The following is a 22,330-nucleotide window of genomic DNA, read 5'->3' on the forward strand; positions in this document are numbered from 1 at the left end:
AAACACATTTAAGGGTCTACCAGTTGTGGAAGTCTCTTCCACAGCCTTGAGCTTTACCTTACGTAAACAGGAATCAAATATTCATGGGCCAATTCTGGCTTCACTCCAGTAGTATATAGGGGCTCTAAATGAATCCTAAGGGGTAGGAGAGAATTTCCCTGGTGCCAAAGCAGCATGGGGCTGATGTGAGCAGACCTAAACTCTCTCCCTCATATGCCCTGGTGTAGGTGGTATGCTGTTTGTGAGACTGTACATGGAAGGAGATGCATCAGGGACATTCAATACTGTGGAGATTCTGGGCCATAACATACACCAGAGTAAGCCCAGGCAAGGCTGCTGTATGGCCATCTGTGATGGGATATCTACCCCACCCAGGTGGTGAAAAGGTTGTTGCAGTTGGGGAGGGGAAGGCATAATTCAAGATGAAGCCCAGCTGGGGAGGAGCTGTGGGGTGTTATAAAGAGAGGAAGTTTTGGAGCAGAAGGGGCTGCAGAGATAGAGGTAAGAACTCTGCAGTTACTTTCTTGCCACTGAAGAGTGGAGAGACCTGTAGGGAACAGGAAGGATCTTGCAGGGTGAAGAGGAAGCCCAGGGAGGGAAGATACCTAGAAGAGACAGGATTGGAACAAGCTCCTGTGGCTGACCCTGTGTCAGGGTTCCCTCCCCACTCTGAACTCTAGGGTACAGATGTGGGGACCCGCATGAAAGCCCCCTAAGCTTATTTCTATCATCTTAGGTTAAAAACTTCCCCAAGGCACAAATTCTTTGTCCTTGGACGGTGCGCTGCCACCACCAAGTGAGTTAGACAAAGAATCAGGGAAAGGACCACTTGGAATTCCTATTCCCCCAAAATATCCCCCCAAGCCCTACACCACCTTCCTGGGAAGGCTTGAGAATAATATACCAACCAAATAGGTAAACCAGATTCTTAAAAAACAGAACTTTATTATAAAGAGAAAAAAAAAGTAAAAGAAGCACCTCTGTAAAATCAGGATGGAAGGTAACCTTACAGGGTAATCAGATTCAAAACACAGAGGATTCCCCTCTAGGCAAAACTTTAAAGTTACAAAAAACAGGGATAAACCTCCCTCTTAGCACAGGGAAAATTCACAAGTTGAAAACAAAAGGTAATCTAGCGCGCCCTGCCTTATTTACTTACTCTTTTTGCAACATTGAGACTAACTTTAGGATGGTTTATAGGAGAAGGGGTTTTCTGACCTGGTGCTTCTCTGCTTCCCAAGAGAACACCAAAACAAAGAGAACAAACAGAGCCTCCCCCCCCCCTCCCCACACCCTGCCAGATTTGAAAGTATCTTCTTTCCCCATTAGTCCTTTTGGTCAAGTGCCAACCAGGGTATCTGAGATTCGTAACCCATTACAGGTAAGGAGGAATTCTTGGCTACCCTTAACTGTATGGTTATGACACCCTGACACAAGGGTAAGAACCAGATCCCCAGGGGAAAAGCCCTGGGAAATGTTACTTGTTATAAAGAGCCAAGGAAGGGACTGGGGCAAAGGCCTGAAGCAAGAAAGGTAGGAAAGAGTCTGGGGATGCAGCAGCAAAATGTCTGGCAGAACCTTTGGAACAGGTGCATAGAAGGGCTACCAGCATGAGCAGCAGGTATCATAGGTCAAGGCAGGCTAAACCTCCCCTGACCCAGGCTGTGACCCCGCCTATGTTGCGCCCCAAGGGCCCCCGCACACACCTGAAGCTAGCTGGGGATCAACTCCTGAGCTCAGGCCCACCAGCAGCCAGGGACAGCTTGGGGCAGTGCTGGATCCAGGCGTGGAGGTTTGGGCCAGTGGATCAGCTTGGTGCCCAGGGGGGCCGGCAGCTTGGCCCGGTGCTGGGGACAGGTGATTGTGGGAGGGGTCGGGCAGAGCGGGTCTCTTGCCACAAGGGAGGAGTGCTCGGGGCTCCGGAAGGGGGCGGGGCCTCAGGCAGAAGTGGGGGGGCTTGCTTCCCTGAAGGGGGGCTTCACCTGCCACCCATAGCTACCAAGATGATCTGAGGAATGGAATACCTACCTTATGAAAGGAGACTCAGAATTTGGTTTGTTTAGCCTAACCAAAAGAAGGCTGAGTGGAGATATGATTGCTTTCTATAAATATATCAGAGGGGGAAATACCAGGGAGGGAGACGAGTTATTTAAGTTATGTGCCAATGTGGACACAAGAACAATTGGATATAAGCTGGCCATCAACAAGTTTAGGCTTGAAATTAGACCAAGGTTTGTAACCATCAGAGGAGTGACGTTCTGGAACGGCCTTCCAAGGGGAGCAGTGGGGGAAAAAAAACTGGCTTCAAGACTGAGCTTCATAAGTTTATGGAGGGGAAGGTATGATGAGACTGCCTACAATGGCATGTAGCCGATCTGTGACTGCTAGCAACAAATATCTCCAACAGCTAGTGATGGGACACTAGATGGAGAGGGCTCTGAATTACTACAGAGAATTCTTTTGCAGGTGTCTGGCTGGTGGGTCTTGCCCACATGCTCAGGATCTAACTGATCACCATATTTGGGGTCAGGAAGGAATTTCCTCTGAGTCAGATTGATAGAGACCCTGGGAGGTTTTCACCTTCGTCTGAATCATGGAGCACGGGTCACTTGCACATTTAAACTAGTGTAAATGGTGGATTTTCTGTAACTTGAAGTCTTTAAATCATGATTTGAGGACTTCAGTTACTCAGCCAGAGGTTAGGCGTCTATTACTGCAGCGCGTGGGTGAGGTTCTGTGGCCTGCAATGTGCAGGAGGCCAGACTAGATGATCATGATGGTCCCTTCTGATTTTAAGTCTATGAGGCTGCTAATCCTAGGGTCCCTGGACTGGAACCCCATGTCGAGGGTAGGCCTGGGTTCACCTATCAGGTATGGGGGAAGGTGGTGTGAAGCCCTCCTGACATAAGGGGATAAGAATGATTTAAAACCCTGAAACAACGATGTAAGGGCCTCTGGGCCCAGAGTCAGAGGGTGGAGACCTGACACAAGGTCTTGGAATTATTTGTTGGACTCTTGTTCATTGGACTTTGTTATCCCAGATGGAGTGGGTCTAAAATGTGTGAACTGGCTGGAAGGCCAAAGAGGCAAGAGCAGGATGACTGTCATCCTGGGGTGCTAGGGTTCTGTCCCCTCTATCGTGTGAACAGCTGGTCATCTTCAGCACTTCATTTAGCTGAGAAGCCCCCTTGGAGTCCAAACAGGGAAAACCAGTTTCCTTCAGCCTGGCCACTCTGTAGTAAACCCATTGTTCTGAGGGTGGACCTCTTTGACTGGGAAGACCATCCTAGTTGATGACTCTTGTGTTAGTCCTGCAGGGAGTTCTCAGGCATTGCAATACTCTGTCCTTGGTCTGTCATTGACATCTCTAGGTAGGTACAATTACATACTCAAAACATAGGTCAGATTCTTCACAATGGTCGTTACAACATCAGTGGAAGATCACAGTTTGACAGGTATATACCAATCTGTCACAGCAGGAGAGACCATGTAGAGGGCTTACAGCCAGAGGCTTATAGCAAAGAGGGCCCTAAAGGGTACTCTGGAGGACACAAAACCAGTGGTTAGCTCAGGCCCTTTCACTGAACAAGAGCTTGAAGAAGACTACCGCAGACAGAGTGCCCCAGACATTAGGGATTTGTCTTTTGTGCTCTGATGAGGTGTTGAACCATTGAGAAGGGACTAATGTCTGCAGAAAGAACAACTATGTACAGCTCAGTTGCGGAAGGCATGGGGCCTTGTAGGCTAGCTAACACAGCCTGCTCCTCCAGACATAATCAGGAGCTGGGCAGGAAGTGCTGCTACAACAGCAGGATGACACCACAAAGGGCCCTCAGTGAGACTCACCACAGCCTCCAGCTCTCCCACAATCTCCCCATCCCTCTTTCACAGAGTGTCTGCAGCTCCTCACAATCCCAGTATCCTGTCTGAACCATAGAGTGGCAGCCATTTTGCTTGTTGGCTTAGGTTCAGTCTCATTGAAAACAATGAGAGGTGGCAGCCAACTTTTAAGGAAGCCTCAGTTCCACATGCAGATAGACTGTGGGGAAATTGGGCCATCTTGCTTCCTTTTGACTCAGGGAAAATGGGTGAGTTGATGTCTTTCATTGTTTTTTCATGAGGCAGGTAAAAAAACACCCCAAAATTGCTTGAGAAGCCCTGTGACAGGGCACCATCTGCTCCTGTCCTCTTTGCTTCACATGGACAACAAGATACATTCCCTTGTGTATATACCACCAGGCAGTTTATTTACAGTGTTTCACTCCACCATCTTCTACATACTAGTGCAGTCACAGTATTTACAATGTCTTCCAGATTTACTACCCCTTCTCCAGTGTTGGGGGGAGAAACGGTGTCTCGTTCCAGAGAACTCCCTTTTGTAAAGCCCTACTGGCCTTTCTCACTCTTCTGCTTCTTCCCCCACCCCCTCTTGCACTTCCTTCCTGTGCTCTTCCATCCAGTCTCCTTGTTACATGGCTAATTAGCTCATTAGCTACTCAGCCCCAATCCACTGGGTAATCAGGAGTTCCTTTCTTTAATAGACCCTTCCTGGGACGGCCTAGTTGGTTAAACAGTGACCAGAGTGCTGGTTGTATTGCTGATTCTCAGCCCTCTGTCACAAGCTCTAACTCTCCATTGGACTGTGCCCTGGGGCTAAGCGAGGAACTGCTGTTTTACCTTAACTATACTGCTTAAGCCACTGTACCTATGGCATTTTCAACCTTTCCTTTTTCTGTCAGCTCCAGTGAAGTGCCCATTCACTTCACTCGTGTCTGAGTGCTCATGGGGACCCAGCAGAGCAATGGCCTATAGGCCTAATGGCTGGAAAGCCTCCAGTGCTTGCCCCTCTCATGATACACCAGACGTGATACTAAAACTGTTACCAGGTTTGATGTATCAAAGTGCTGAGCAGCTGTAATAGTTACATAGTGAACGATAAGTCACGGCGTCTGTGGTGGATTGAAGAAAAAAGTGCACAAATAATTCTGAATAATGAAGAAATCTGAGAATTAAGTGATCTGTTCACAGACAATTCATGAACAGGATGAAAGATGAAATTAATCATACAAATTATTCACTGCAAATTACTCATTCAATTCTACACCCCTCTCCTATGGTAAAATTGTGGTCTTTAATCACCACAAGTGGTCAGGACATCAGCTGGAATATTGCCCCTCTGCTGAAGGAAGAGTGCCACCTACTGGATTGCCATCATCATGTACTGACCAGCATCAGCATGGCTCCACTGTTTAGATCTAAGATGATAATGACAGCTCAAGGTGTTATGGCCCAAAGACAGGTGATGGCCTCTCCCAGATTGCAGTACAGATCCATATTGGGGCAGAGACCCTTACTTTCTAAATTCCTGGTAGAGAAGGTAGTCGTCATGGCAGGAATGTGATGTTAGTTGCTGCTGCTTACATCTCTGGTTTCTCTGCTACTGCTTAATCTGATGGGTGCATGCAGAATCGATTCATATCTCAACCCTGGGACCATTAGGTTAGCCCACCTCTGCAGCAAGGAAAGAAGGGATTAGTTCAAAGACAAGGTCTCTGCCATTTGGGTGAAATATTAACACAATTTGCAGGAGGCAACCTCACTGAATCACTCATGCAGCTGATTCTCTTAGACAGGATGTAGGGCTGTAACTGTGGCAAGATAAATGCAGAGCATCCATCATTCCCATTAATAGATGGCAGTGCTGTGTAGATACATCGTGTGGTCTGGCTTTAATTACTTTTTAAGGAGGTCCCTGTATGTTTCTTTTCAGCAAATGGTGAAACGGAGAATTGAGATTAGAGCTCTAAACTGACTCATTGAAACTGCCCATGGCAACTGTTGTTTACAGATTTTTCCAACAAACACTTATAGTCCAAGAAATAATTGGGAAGATTCATTGGAATGGCTTCTACCTACAAAAATCTGAGATCTGGCATAAACTCTTTTTAGTCTTGGGGACGAGCAGTTTTTTGTCTCCCTAAAGGGGCCTTGAGAATGCCCAATATTCTCTCGAGACCCTAAACCACAGTTGCACTCAAGAAGGAATGCACAGCCATAACTACCAGCCCTTAAGTGGCCAGAAGTAGTCACTGTTGAGCAATGTAAAAAACAAATAAATGTATAATATTATTCAGCCTTATAGAGCTTTTTATATTTTTAAAGTGCTGTACACTAAATGATTTTTTTTAGTACAAAGACCTTGAATCTCTTCTTACTCTGTTTTATGCTGGCATATCCCAAATGACCGTGATGGGTTTAGTTTCTGGTATAACTGAATGGGGAATCAGGCCTTGGATTCTTTTGCCGCTGTAAGGCTTCACAGTAATCTTGACTTGCCTGACTGCCCCACACATGTCCCGTTTCTGCCTTCATATATCAGTACAATTCCCATTGAGAGGTAATTGTTTGTGGAGGATTGGGCCCAATGTATACAAGTGTTATATGTAACAACAAAACTAATTAGTCAAACGAGAGTGAATTTATGCAGATACTACCTAGGAAAACGTTCTGGATAGGACAAGGAATGTGAGTAGATGAATAAAAAACTATGCACACATAGGGCAAGGCCCCTGGCATATAAGGAAAAGAATACAGGAACTCCTGCAAGGCCTACTCTGCTCTCAAGTCTAAAGAGAAGACTGGGGTCAAATCTAAGTTGCTATCTGTAGTTCTTACACAGTCACTATTAGTACAGTATCTGATGGCCTCAGAGTCTTCAATATATTTATCCTCCTATCCCGCGCATGAAGTAAGGAAGCGCTGTCATCTGCATTTTCAGATAAGTAACTGAGGCACAGAGAGACCAAAGGCCAGGTTCACAAAGAGCATTTTGGCCTTGCAATGCCTAACTCCTCGGCGTCCTGCTGCCCAGTGGAATTAACAGCTCTGAGTTAGGCACCCAGGCTACCCATGTATTGTGTGGAGAGAATTATAGACGTACACACTACAGCTGGAGCCCAGGTTCTGAAACACGGCGAGGGGGATGGGTCTCAAAGCCTGGGCTCCAGCCTGAGCTGGAACATCTACATGTTATTTTTAGCCCCATAGTATGAGTCCCACAAGCCCAAGTCAGTTGACCTGGGCTCTGAGACTCGCAGTCACTTTTTCTTTATTTTGCAGGGTAGATGTACCCTTTAGCACCTAAGAAGTCGGATTCTCAGAATCTAGAAAGCTGAGTGCCAATGCTAGCCAGGAATGAAATGCAGAGGAAAAGGGTAGGAATTAGAGCCCAGATCCATAAAGGTGCTTAGGAACCTAACTGCCACTGATCCGGGTGTAAGGTGACGGGCTAGAGGTGGTGCTTACCGCAGATTGGGATTCTCACCCGCAAACCCTTTCCTGGAGTTAGGTGCCAAAGCCAGGTCAGGCCTTTCTTTCAGAGAGAGAGAGAGAGCGAGTGAGTGGGCGCCCTACCACTCCCCATGACAATCAATTGGTTTGGGCACTCATGTATCCAAAAGAAGACCTGTTTTCAAGTCCCTGCTTTGCCTGACTTGGAGCAGAGACTTGAACCCAGACTGCCAATATTCCAGGTGAGTGCCCTAACTAGAGCTGGCCAAAAATTTAAAATGCACTTTCTGGGACACTGAGACTATCCACAAATTCAGGTTGGATTTGGCGAAAAAACACCTGAAAACAAACATTTTGGAAATGTCGAAAAGGTTTGTTCTGAAAACATTGAAACACATAATTTTGTTTCAAATCAACATCTTCTAAATTAAATATCATCTTCAAATTGACATTCAAAGTGTTTCATTTGAGCTGAACAAAATAGCGTCAGTATTTTATTTTGACAAGGGCAACCAGAAAAAAAACAGCTTTACTTCAAAACTAAGCACATTTTTGTTCTGATGAGGGAGGGGTGGGGAGGGGTTCAGCTGCTGAACCAAAAACCGATTATTTGCTCAGCTTTAGCCCTAATCACCAGACTATTGTGTATTCTGGGTCACTCCTTCCTCAATCACTCCTGCTTGAAGCTGTTCTACTTCCTATAATAATATTCATTTGGGGGGGAGAGAAAACGAATGCAATTTTAAAACTTGGTGGTTACGGAACTCACCTGGGATATGGCATAGTGAGATTCATTTCCTTGCTCCAATGAACAGTTAATTCTTTATACAAAGTGGAACACGCTATTCTGAGCTCCACCCACCCCATAACGTAAAGGGCTTTGTGTTAAAGGTTTCCATCTTGCCACATCTCTTAGCGTAACACCAAAGGTTATGAAAAGTGAAAAATAAAATTGGAAGTCACCTTTATTGTTTTACTCTTCATGGTGTCTATTTGCTTTTCATTCAGTTTGTTCATTGGAAATAGGTTTCTTCTGGTCAGTTTCACTTTCTGTTTCTTATGTGTTAGCCCAGTATTCTAAAATTGGGTTCCAAATCACAATGGAGAATTTTTACATACAAACATACACAAATAAATATGAAAACTTTTCTATTGCTCTTAGGCTCTGGAAAATCATTTACAAACTGTATATTTGTGGGCTAAATAAAGTAGCCAGTAGCTCATTTATATTTTCTTTTCTCCTTGAATATCTAGGTGTGAGACAGTTGGCACGGTGTGCAGTCACGGGGCTAATTTCTGGTCTCACTTAAATCCATGGGAGTTTTGGCATAGATTTTAGTGGAGCCGGGATTTGGCCTACTTTCATTCTGTAAACTTCAGGCTTTCTGTGATGTTTGTTCAGTGCAGCTTTGGTGTATGGTCAGGGCTGCTCAGCACTACTGTAATACAAGTAATAACAATAAGAATAATGTCCATAGTATAAATGAACAAGTGGGACCAATTTGTTCCCTGATTTGCACTCTATGGGATACTGTAGGCTTTAGCTGTATTTAAATTTGCACTGGAAAGTGTAAATACTCAGGTTTGTATCTGCAGTTCAATCATGGGCACAAACTGCCTCTGACATTCATTGTAGAGCAATGAGAATATGATGTTTGAGAGTATGTTCCAGACTGTTGCCTCTGTATATCGAGGGTGAAATCCTTGCTCTTTTGGAGCCAATGGCAAAACTCTAATTGACTTCAGTGGGGCCAGGATTTCAGCAGTCTCCAATCCCAATTAAGTTGCAAATTATACAATTTGTTGAGGTAATATAAGCTGCTGGGAGGCATGTAGCATCAGGCGCTGTGATGCGTATGTGAGTGCATGACACACAAGCTGTGATCTCTGATCTTTAAGAAGGCAGAAAACTATCTAAGTCTTTATGAATGGAAGTGTAGTTTGTTCTGCCATGTTCTGGCCTACTTTAACTGCTGGGCATTGCAAGTTAGGACTATCCTGCCACCTGGAGGAAGCTTGCATGGCACCTGTCAACTTCAGTGCTCTAACCAGCACAACTCATCATGCATTTGCATGAACACTGAAATCCAACCCAAAATGAGCATGATAATTACAAAGGGGTCATTAAAATTCCTTTCTTCTCCCAATCATTAAACAAATGCTAAGAGAAGCAGACTTCATACCTGGAAAAAGTGGCATGTTAATGGAGATGCACCCAGCATAATTACTGTCATCCATCATCTTCTGCCCCTCCGATGTTGACAATGTGCAGCTCAATATTTAAATAAGCCATTTCTCTTCAGAAGCTGAGAGATTAGACGCAGTCAAATTTCTCAGTCTAGCCAACAAATGATACAAATCCACAGATTAAAAAGGATTTGCTGGAGTGAATTAGATCTGCTGCTGCATTGTGCCTTATAAAAAATTCTTTGCTCCCTAGACCATTGCTTGGGGCTATTAGAGAGAGAGAATTCTTTCTTATTGGAGGGAAGCAAAATAAAATGAGTTCCCCTTTTACTCAATATTGTTGATTTACTTTAAAGGTGTAGTTGATGGGAAATATGTGGCTTTCCCAAGCCCCATTAGATACCTACTGTATGTTCCTCTGCAAACAATAGATTTGAAATGAATTACCTCTGTTTTGCTTCAGCATTAGCTTTTCAGAAGACTGGCCAGGTTATGTTAAGTGGAAGGAAAACGTACACTGAAGTAGTTTTTAATCTGGATTCACATTTGTATACAGCTCTTTCCCCATTTTAGCTTTTTCTGGGTTCTCAGTGAACCATAGGAGGCACTTCCAGAGTAAATAGAAAAGATTGCAGACACATCAAGAAATGGTCACGTCAGTGCTACTTCGGCAGCTGTAGGAAAGTGTTGGTTGGTTTGTTTTGTCCTGCACTGTGACCGATGAAAGGTACATGAACGAGAGCACTGGAGGCTGAAGTTCTCTGAACACAGAACAGGTTCAAAATTGGCATTAACAGTGGAAGTGGTGCCCCACCAGTATGGACACAGGGAGGAGTTGGATCCCCTCAGCACTTTTAATGTGTGGGCCTAGTGCTATTAATATGACTAGGCTGGAGCCTGAGCAGAAGTTCTGTTCACGGCCTTTCCCAAGGCATGATTCTGCAAAAGAGCATCCAGAATTAAAGTACGTGATTTGGCCAGAATTATTCAGCTTATCTATATTGTCCACAGAGTCTATTTCCACCAGTGCTCTGCTTTCTTGTGAATATTCATAATGCTTCCTGTAGAACAGGGGTGGGCAAACTTTTTGCGCCGAGGGTCACATCTGGGTGGGGAAATTGTATGTAGGGTCAGGTCAGGGGGTTGAGGTATGGAAGGGAGTGCGGGGTGCGGGAGGGGGTACAGGAACGGGCTCAGGGCAAGGGATTGGAGCAGAGGAGGGGTGCAGGGTTTATGAGGGAGCTCAGAGAAGGGGGCTGGGGTAAAGGGTGCTGCAGGGGGTGTGGCAGGGGGCTGGGGTGCACGGGGTGTGGGGTGCAGCAGGGGGCTCAAGGCAGGGGGTTGGGGTGCAGGAGGGGTGCGAGGTGCAGGCAGGGAGTTGGGGTGTAGGAGGTGTTCAGGCTCCGGCCTGGCGGTACTTACTTAAAGCAGCTCCGGGGTGGTAGCGGCGTGCACTGGGGCCAGGGCAGGCTCCCTGCATGCCTGCCCTGGCACAATGCCACACTGCTCCAGGAAGCGGCTGAAACCATGTCCCTGCGTGGCCACTGGAGGAGGGGGGGCACAGGGCTCCACATGTTGCCCTTGCCATGCCTCCAGGTACCTCCCCGAAGCTCCCATTGGCCGCTGTTCCCCATTCCCGGCCATTGGGAGCTGCGGGGGGCGGTGCCTGGAGCCAAGGGCAACGCACGGAGCCCTCTGCCCCCCACAACCCCAGGGCCCCAGGGATGTGGTGCTGGCCGCTTCTGAGAGCGGCGCGGGGCCTGCGGCACCACAGGGGGCAATCCCCGGGGCCGGATCCAGCCCGCGGGCCGTAGTTTGCCCACCCCACTGTAGAATCTGCACTTGGGGACTTCTTAAAAGAACACTGTTCATGGTCACTACGTCCAAAACGTGTCCTGTTTTAGTTCTCTTTAGTACCATACATGCCTAATTAAATGATTAAGAAATATAAATACTAGATAATAATGCAATAAGAACTTAGCAAATTTATATTGGGCCCAATTCTGGTCTGAATTATCCTCCGTGTACTTCCAATGACTTTAGTGGAGTCGTTTCACCTGCATGCTGGTGTACCTTAGACTCGATTTTGACCCATTATATGCACTGTTTTATATAATAGAATTAGAGCTGAAGGAGAGTAAAACTAGGAGATAAGGAATGGAGAAAAGTTAGATTTTCTTTTTCCAGCTGAAGTCTGTAAAAAAGACAGTCAATGAGGCATGCACACACAGAGAGGCTGTTCCAGATGGCAGGTGCTGAAGACGGTTTCTCACACCAACACTGGCTACAGTACAGAAAGGGAGGAGGCAAATGCTAATTCCAAAGGCTACAGCCTGGAATCTGAGTGCAAAGTCTCTTTTAAATATCCCCTCCTGGAACGTATGCTCCTCTCTGATATGCTGACATATTCCCTTGAGAAGCAGTCGTTGCTTCTTCAAACCAGGACTGCCTATGCAGCCTCACGCAGGAGCCAGATATTCTAATGTTCATTTATTGAGGATTCAACACTGCTTTAAAGCTTTAAATTGAAAGAAAGCCTGCCTGCTTCCCCACATCCCTGTTTGGCTTAGCACAGCCTCCTAAAGCACATCCCACTGTGTATAAACAGCAAACTACAGTTGAGACTAAAGATATTACCCCCTCTGCCCAGGGATGGCAGCCATCTTGCTAAAAAAGAGACCTCCAGCAATATAGAAAAAGCTGGTAGTCAGAGGTTGTAAATTACTTCTCCTTGTGGTTTGTTCATAAACACAAAGTTGTGAACAAGTGAAATCAATCAATGCAACTAAATCCTTTAATCGTTCTGAAAATATCTAATAGAAATTTATCTGTTCTGTAACTGTTTTGCTGTGATTGGTATAAACCCTCATGTTTCGTGGCATGAGGCAACCTCTAATTAATGAGGAATAGGAAAACTTTCCCTGTGGGCAGGTTATACCATAACTGCCTACTATAGTTTCGTGCACCTTTTCCTGCGGCAACTGTCACAGGCGGGATCCTGGACTAAATCACCCACTGGTCTGATAACATTATAGCACTTCTCGTGTTCTTGTATGTAGGTACACCATTATATTCTACTGGACACTCTGGCAGGCCTGCTTCTATGTATATATTTGCTTCTCTTGGTAGAACAAGTGGCACTGATCCTTTACCTTGCCAGGTAAATGCCTGCGTGTTTGGAGCTACTGGTCAAGTGTCTTATTCCTGAAGCTACTGGTACATGGTTAGCTACCAGTATTGCCTATGTGACCACTGAAGTATTGTCAAACCCCGAGCATTCAAAAATCATGAGATTGGCTTGAAAAATGAGGAGTTTTTTAAAAAAAAAATAATTAATGCTGGGTTCTTTGCTTTCTGAGCCTTTGGAGTACATTTGCTTCACATTTTTACCCTTTTTTCTGCAACAATGAGAGTTAGTTACTTTTATTTTAACATGAAGGTGAGATTCTTATGCAATCCTTTGATTCCACGATCTGGGTCTTTAAGAAAAACACCAACTGCTGTAAGATTTGCAACAAAATTGTGAGAGTTGGTAACTCTGTCACTAAATTATCAGTTCTTCAGTGAGTCAGCCACTTTTCCAGTGGAATTAAGCCTAGATCATTTAGGGATGCATTGTAGTTGGCATATGTTTGAGTATGACAAGCTGTGGGGAGAATGCAAGCAACTATTTTTGTGTCCCCCTGCCCTTCCATGGCAGATTGCTCACTGTTGTTGCTGGCACCCAGTGCCGAGAGGTTGAACAACAGCTTGAGTTGGTTCACTACCCGGTGTGCTACACCCAATAATCACAACGGGGTGGAGAAGCAGAAAAGTTTATTTGAAGCTTCAAAAAGGTACAGGGAGATTTGAATCTCAAATCCTGTACACAGAGCAGGAAGTTACACAGGCTTTTATACATCCTTTCTTCAGCATACTTATCCAATAGCAAGCTGCCCTAAGTATCCATATAGCCAGCCAATCCAGTTCCCAGCTAGTTCCCTGGTTCTCTGTATCATTTGTTAAACTATACATAAAGCTGCTTTATTCAGCATTGTTCTTCCATATCTGCCCTGTGTGGCCTTGCTTAGTTTCAGGCAGTCTGACTCTGCAACATATTGTTGCAGATTCTCAGCATAACTGCTGCGAGTGCCTCCAGGCGGGAGGGGGGCCAAGGACACCTGGGCCTAGTGCGAGGGGGCTTCATCGACACTTGTGGTCTTCCATCCCCTCGAGTTACCTAGTGGCTATGCCCCAGTGTCCCCAACACTGTTAATCCTTCCACAGTCACCAGCCACCCAAAAGGAGGTGAGGAGGAAGTGGATAGTGAAATCATAGCTCCACCCAAACCTCCTGTTCCTGGCTAGGAGAACAGGTCAACCACAGAGGAGAATGCATGGTGCAGCCGGTGGGCACCCTCACGAGGCAGCCCTGGGAACTCTGGGAAGCATTTTGTCTCCTTGAGGCACAGTGCCTTTTGGAGCTCCCTCTAAAGTGAGGCAACTCCATGCCATCCTCAACACAGGCCGGTGCCTAACAGCCACAAATGAACATTGTTGTCATGCCAGTCAAATGCCAGAAGAGTAATGTGATTAGACAGTAAACATTTTGTCACAGCATTAAATGTTAACATTCATCTTCTGCTATTATTAAATCAAGCTGGAGACCAGTTTTCCATCCCTGGCACTGTGCTCCCCCACAACTGTTAGGAGTCATGTGTTACTATTATTGTTGTTTTATTTTGCAAGATGGCTGTCACCAGCAGTAGGCTTCAGGAGGCCAATGAGGATGAATTTCCACCTTAATGAATGTCAGAGAATGTAGGGGTCGCTGGTGCACACTTTGAGGATTCTTTGCTTAGGAAAATGGCAGCTTTTTCATTTTCAATAACGGGGAATGGTAACGAATGTGCACACAGAAATAAATAAATCATTTCCATATGCTCTGTGCCCTACAGCCTCAGTCTTTAATATTATTATTTCAAAGCCTCACGTGACAAGCTGAACAGGATCATGCTATAAGGTATGCAAAAAGCTGTTTGTTTAAAGGCCATATAATTATTGCTATTGATGAACAGTTCTTTCAGCAGCAGTTCTGGTTCTTGCAGGTTAAAGAAGGCTTTGCAAATAGACCATCAGCCATTCACAATTAACTCAGTTATTGATGGCACTCCATAAATGTTTAAAAACACTGAAGGAGAAGTAATAAGTAGTTGATTTGTTTTCTTGACTGCAGCTGCTGCAGGCTTGTGCTTGTTTGTGTACAATTCTTTATTCCACTTAGAACCAGTGGATATATCTGTTTTTATTTTTTCCTAAACTAGACTAATTAGATATCATCTGTGTTTACTTGGGGTGAAGGGGAACGGATTGCAGCTCATCACTGATAAAAAGCCAGCAGATCAGCACTGAACATCGATTCTTAGCTTCTGCATGGACTTCAGTCCCAAGTCAAGTTCCACCCCCGGAAAGTTGGGGTTACTGTTCAACAACAGCATGCCCCAGCATATGATTTTTTAAAAGCACTTTAGCACAGAAGTTTATAATATCTCCTTGAAATCTGTCTGCAGGATCGTTCCTACCCGCTGTGCTTAATTTCAGCATCTAGAATAATAATTAAGAGAAACTGTTTGCTCTTTCATTTGTGGGCTACACAGCACCAATTCTAATTAAATAGCACAGATGTATTATCCTCCCTTAATATAAGATCTCTTGGCCCTTTCTATGTGTCTGTCTTATGTGCGCATTTATCTCTCTCGTCCCTATGGTATCTGAATGCAATAGCTTTCACAAACTGATCCAAGTTTCCAGACCTTAAAGGTGAGTGCACTGACCCACTGCTCACATCTAGCTTTCTTTTTCGGTGCCCATTGCAAATGTTTCACAGGACATACATTACAGCTTTGACCATGGATTTGGAAAGATGCAAAAATAACTGCGTGGTCAACAAGAAATATAATTTTAGTGCCGTAGGAGCAGCAGGCAATACCACTACATCACTCACAATTTAAAAATAGCCGTCCTTGCACCTGGTCCTTTTTCCCTTGCGGCAATAGTTTTCAGACTCTTCTAATCACTCGGTTTTCTTGAGTGTTGGCTGGCAGGGGCGTCAGCTACCATAACAAATAGGCCTTTCAGTGAAATATATCTCCTCCAACAGACAGGATTTGTCAGAAATAATAAGAAAAAATGTTTGCTAGATTTCTCCTCAAAGTTACAGGATGTTGATTGCAGTGGTGTTGTTTTATACCTAGCCTCCCCTTCCCCTGTGCCCCAAGGAACTGAAGACCCTGCACACCTTTTATCAGAAGCAAAGAAAATGAATAAAATGCAGGTAATAAATGCTATATAGTTTTGTAATAAACACATTCACATGCATATATGAAGAACTGTCAAGGTGGTTAAGCACTGGAATAAATTGCCTAGGGAGGTTGTGGAGTCTCCATCACTGAAGATTTTTAAGAGCAGGTTAGACAAACACTTGCCAGGCATGGTCTAGATAATACTTAGTCCTGCCATGACTGCAGGGGACTGGACTAGGTGACCTCTCAAGGTCTCTTCCAGTCCTATGATTCTATTTGGCTAAATTCTCCTTTGACTTACCTGTTGTACAAGCCCACTGAAAACAAGGTGACTGCATGAGATGTGTACCAGCACACAATTTGGCCCATGCATTGTGTACGCCCACAGTCACACACACACACATTAGAGATGGGCCTAAAAAAATTCCAAGATCCAAACACCCTAAACTTTGGGAAAGTTTGGACCAGAAACCGAATCCTGACCAGAACGAGGCCACTGGTGATTGAAGGAGGTTTTGTTGGCAAAGGTTGCTGCAGTGGATAGTATTTTTTTTTCCATGGAAGAAATCAACAGTTATTTGTATTTGTGGGGAAAAGGGAGATGGTGGAGCATGGAAGGGGGATTGGGGAAGTGGAGACTCTCTTAAAAACTGCTTATTAATTTTTTTTTTCTCACAAATACTACGTGTTAGACATTTGTCTATGAAAACCCGTAGTGGGAATCAAGGGCATCTCCACTGAAGTCCACAGAGCTACAATGGTGTAAAACGGGTGTGAGTGAGATGAGAATCATATCGCCTATGTGTCAGTCACTGTGCCCCACATCTTGCCGCAAGACTAGCATGCTACATTCCCATCCTATCTTGGATAGCATTTATCAGAACACCACAATTATCTATTTAATGTAAAAGGATAAAAAAAAACCTTTAGCTTTCCTCTCTGTGAGAAGTAGAGGCATTCCCAAAGAAGGTATGTGATCCTATAAATTACAATAACAAAGCTGATCTCAGATATGATTGTCTGTCATGTGTAAACTGAATCTTGAAGTCAACACCAAGCTACTATATAATTTTTCTGGTATATATTGACATGTAATTTTCCTGCCCAAGGAGCCTGTTGTCTTTGTTAGTATAAATGTTGAAAATGCTCAATAAAAGGGAGAATTTCAAAAGTGCCCGGCAGGTTTTGAAGCACAAATCCCCACTCATTTTTCAATGGAGTTTTTGTTCCATAGGGCCTTTTGAAAGTCTCTCCCTAAAAACAATTTAAAAACTCTCCATCTATAAAGACATAATTTCAACAATGATAAACAGACAGTGCTTCCCTCAGACAGCTCCTCATTCTGGGTTTCCCGTGGCTGTATCCCATTCCAAGCCCTCTCTCCGAAATTTTTGTTCTTTCCTCAATGGTGCTTGGCACTATTTTGGGGGCAGATAAGTCTAATATGGTTGGGCTTATGCCATGAGGAGTACTATAAGCAATGGAGTTAAGGGCAAAATACTCTCTGAAAGAACTTGGTCTGCTATTGCTACAGGATCTGAGTGCCTCACAATCATTAGTGGACTTTATCCCCCACGACTGCTGAAAAGTATCATTCCCATATTACAGATGGGGAGCTGAAGCACATGATAAATTAGATGACTTTTCTAAGTCACAGAAGTTTATGGCTGGGCTGGGAATTGAACTTGTGTCCGTCCAGTGCCTGGTCTATTTATACAATCCATCCTTTCCCCTAGTGACCAAACAGCAAAGATGGGAATATTCCCAAATGTGCTCCGGGACCTGAGGCTCCAAACAACCTTCTTACCTTCTTTCACGTTGGGGGGGGAGGCATAGCTCAGTGGTTTGAGCATTGGCCTGCTAAACCCAGGCTTGTGAGTTCAATCCTTGAGGGGGCCATTTAGGGATCGGGGGCAAAAATTGGGGATTGGTTCTTCTTTGAGCAGGGGGTTGGACTAGATGACCGCCTGAGGTTCCTTCCAATCCTGATATTCTATGATTCTACATCATGTAAACTGTAATTCATGTGTAATCCAAACAACTTGAAGTCATTTCTCTGTGGTAGCACTAAGCCGAGCCAGGTAAAAGAAACTGAGAATAAATAAAGTGTGTTGCCTGAATAGCAAAACACCTTGAGCCAAATACTTCAATTTAGCTCCTTGCTTAAGCTAGTGGTAATGGGTAGAGGTATCTCCTATAACTTAAATCATTTCACTTCAAAGCAGAAAAATCTTATACTTCTCCTTTAGGGGGAAAATGCAACTTCTTTTCTTTTCTTTTCTTTTTTAGTTTTCATCTGTGTTTTCTTTCTTTTCTGCCACTTCTTGACTTTCCTAGCCACTTAGCTACATTAAATATTCTGTATCAATGCCTTCAATTCAATTCCCCTGGGATGCATTTGGCCCATTATTTTAAGTACCCTCTTTCTTTCTTGGTATCTGCTGTAGTGTGTGTGCTATTAAAAAAAAAAGCCTTCATTAGAGTAAAAGGTGGCTGATCTAGTCAGCACAGGCCTTTGTATGTGACCGTGGAAAGGAACATGGTGAGAGTTAATGGTGGACTCCAGGGGACTTCACTGTACCAATGATAATTGAAATAAGCAGGCCTCAGTGGCCTGAACTAATTTGGTGGAGCTATATTCCTCCTCCTTTTGTATTATACTTTCGCTAGTTTAGCACTCCCCGCATCCCCACTGTCAGGAAGAGGCACTTACAGCTGCTCTCATCTCCCTAATAACAGCACTTCATAGAGTTAATGTTGGACTCTATGGGACTGAAGAAGTAATGTAGCACTGAGCATGTCAGCCACAGAACTTGCCATCTGCCTGGGGAATTTCACCTCTGTTTAGATTCAGCGGAATCTCCCAAGGTGAAATTCCATTTAGGTTAGTGCAGTTCCACTCTAACAATTATAGTTATGTGTTGAGCACTTTCTTTTATTTCTGTTGGTTCAGTTTCTGTTGTATATAACAAGACACATTCCACTTTTCACCCCTGCCGCGGTGACCGCAATTGCAGAATGAGGAAGGAAATTGAGATTTAAATTGGGAAACTTTGGTTATAATAAAGTCCTCTAAAACTTTAGCACTGCCTACATCTCTTAAGATTCTGGCTAGAAGTCTCAGAAAATGCTGACGAGACAATTAGAGTGTCATATTCTGCGGGCACTTACATTGGTGTAACTCTAGAATAACCCCATTAATGACAATAGATTTATTCTGTTTTTGTAGCATTGCAACTGACAGCAGAATCTGGTCCAGTCTCAGTAAATTAGTACTGGCGTCAATGGCCAAATAAATAAGAAAGTATCAGCAGAAGGGGAAATAGTGACCTCTAAGTATCAAGTAAAATACAGCTAATCAGAGAATCCATGCATGAAACAGTCCTATTGTCCTCACTGGTTTAACTATTGACTTCTATGGAGCTACTCCTAATTTACATGGATATGAGATCAGAATTGGGCACACTGGGTCTACCAGGAGAACAAGTCAGATTCTGTGGCTGATTCAAACCTCAGCTTGCTGGAGAGGATGATCAAAAAAGGTGCCAATTGTCTTAGAGTTTTTCTGATGCTGACACTTGCTTGTGGGGAACAGGATGGAGACCACTGCTATATTGGGGTGCAGATAGGATCACTGAGAGGCATGTTGGGTTCCCAGATAGGTCACTGCTTTGTTAAAGATAATCGGGAAGAGACATGGAGTCAGCACTGCTTTCACCTGGAGTACGGCAATATGGAGCCCTACAAAATGAGGCCTCCATGACTCCATCCCCATGCCATGATCCTGCTCCTCACCTGAAGTAGCTATATTGTGAATGCTCCTCACTTCCCAGTGAGGTGAGACAATGGCCTGGGGCCTACTTCTTCCTTCCCCTCAGGAGTGGAAGCTAGACCTCTCTCTCTGCTCAAGGACAGCATAAAAAGCAGGGAGAACTTCCCATATTTATTCCAGGAGTCAGAATGTATCTGGACCCGCTGCACTCTTCTGCTACACACACAGACACCTCTTGGGGTTGTACTGGTGGGGTACCTGGAGCAGTTTGTCTTGGAGTTAACCCCCTGTGGAGATTAATATTGCTCTACACTGAATCTCGTTGCTGTTGATCCTTCATTCCATCTGCAGGGCTGCCACCTCCTTTTACCATTCAGTTGGGATCAGAAGAATAGCAAAGATGATAACTTAAGCAATGGGAGAAAGGAAGGTAGGTACAAAAAGCCCTTAGTAATTCACTATACTCTAGATAGTTCCCAGCCATACTTGAGGTGCACTAGGGAAAAAAATAAAACTTGTGGGTGTGCCTGTGACCTTCCCTACCTGCTGTAAAATGTAGTCCACACAATGTGTAGAGTAAAAATTTATCCCTTCCTGGGGTTTCATTTGATTAACAAAGACATTAACAATATACCATTACGTTCAGCTCAAAACCTGTCTCTAGGTTTGGCTTCTCATGAAGTTCCTCCCTCAGGACTGCTCAGTCCATGCTCTAGATCCTGTTTATCTAGCCACTCCTACCTAGGCACAGAAGGATTAGATTTTTATGGATAAATGTTGGAAAACATTGATGTCACCATACACAGACAAACAAAATCAAAACAATTGAAAGTATAGATAAGCAAAGTATGAAAAACACAGCTTGAGAACTTAGAGTGAACTTTTATTTAAGGATAATTACTTTGTATTCTTCTTCTTCACATGGTGCACAGTCAACCTGTGGAACTCCTTGCCTGAGGAGGCTGTGAAGGCTAGGACTATAACAAGGTTTAAAAGAGAACTAGATAAATTCATGGAGGTTAAGTCCATTAATGGCTATTAGCAAGGATGGGTAAGGAATGGTGTCCCTAGCCTCTGTTTGTCAGAGGGTGGAGATGGATGACAGAAGAGAGATCACTTGATCATTACCTGTTAGGTTCACTCCCTCCGGGGCACCTGGCGTTGGCCACTGTCAGTAGACAGGATACTGGGCTGGATGGACCTTTGGTCTGACCCAGTATGGCCATTTTTATGTTCTTATGTTCTTATATTGTGACATGTGATGTTGACAATTTATGTTATAAAGCTTCAACTTTTTGAATCTCTACATCTACTGCCATTAAATAATTGTTGTCTTATTCTCCTCCCACCATTATCTGACTCCACATAATTTCCCACAATTGTGAACATTTAAATAGATAAAAATAAAAAAGCTTAAAAATAAATATCAATATTATCAATTGAAATTATATTAAACATCTAATTCTGCCAAGCCTATTTATATTCAGGAGGGCTAATAAATCACTTTACTCAACAAGTCAGCCGCACACATTTAACTCTGGATTTTTTTCAGGCAAACACTGACAGCCTGGTACAGAGTGCAAGAAGTAAACCCATTCGCTTTGGCCCTGCTAAGGGACTGGCACGATCTCAGACCTTGCACTCTTCACTTGCAAGAATCCCAGGTCTCTAGTGCTGAAGATAACATTAGAAACCGCATATAGAAGCTCAGCTCTCATAAATCTCTGACCCAGTTGTGGGTGCTGAGCATTTGAAAATCTGGCCCTCAGTGCTTGAAAAGCTGAGCCTTTAAGTGTGTAATTTCCATCATTTGAGTCTGAAATTAATTGCTGCTGCATTCATGTGACCCGGTTAATTGTGGCTGCAAAACTGCACTCACAAAATAGAAAAGCCTTTTTAAATAACATGCCCTATAAATCTAAAATATATCACACAGAGTATTACTTAATGTGAAAGATAAAGGACCAAATTTCCAGCAGACTTTTTAATTGCATTTGAAAAGTTTGCAAGCCTATCTTGCATGTGAAAAACTAGTGGTTGTGTGTGAAAATACTGATGCATCATCATTCATATATGTACATTCCTACTTTGCATGCCCAAATGCACAAAACGGATGGTTTGCAGTTTTTGCAAAAGCAGGTTAGGAAGGGCTGCTGATAATGTGGTGCAATAGGCGTGTTTATTGCTTCCATCTATATTTCTGTTGCACAGAGGGGGCAGGTATTGATCAAATAGTTGCTGCTGAGATGCTGCACATATGCAATTACCTTCCCCTACAGCTTCAAGTTCAATGTAGGTTTGGACCACGGGTCGCGACTTTTAAATATAATTGCTTTCTTCTGTGGTGTGTTTTGTAAAGGTTCATCGAGAAAGGTGCAGTTCCTAATCTAAGCCAGTTTCTAAGTCCCTGGTTCAGCAGTTCATCCTTATTCATCAAAACAAGTTGACTGGAGCAGGGTTTAAGCATCTACCCAACTGCTTTGCTAAACAGGCAGGTTCCCCCTGCCGAATGAAACTTTATTTATGGGAACAGAAAAGATTTACTGATTTAAAAATGACATCAACTATAAATAAAAAAAGAGTACATTCCTCCCTTTCTGAGGTCTGGCAAAGCCTTTCTTGAAAGAAAGAGCTCCAGGAAAATGCAGTCATTGTCTAGGGATGCAGAGTGATGTTTTCAATTTCTGTACTTGGTGTTTCCCTGGGGTGTAGTGTAAGTGATACTGTTGCTGTCCATGGCCCCAGCAAAGTGGTGTGAAAGCTGAAAGAAGGCTGAGTTATACTGAAGATTTCATAGTATA

General features: G+C 44.0%; 1 long non-coding RNA gene across 1 annotated transcript in view; it reads left to right on the plus strand.

Annotated features, from left to right (window-relative positions):
- LOC122462767 overlaps positions 1–22,330 on the plus strand; it is a 60,297-nt gene that overhangs the window by 13,556 nt on the left and 24,411 nt on the right. The window lies entirely within an intron of this gene.

The sequence above is a fragment of the Chelonia mydas genome, chromosome 13 (genome assembly GCF_015237465.2).
Source record: "Chelonia mydas isolate rCheMyd1 chromosome 13, rCheMyd1.pri.v2, whole genome shotgun sequence".
Lineage (NCBI taxonomy): Eukaryota > Metazoa > Chordata > Testudines > Cheloniidae > Chelonia > Chelonia mydas.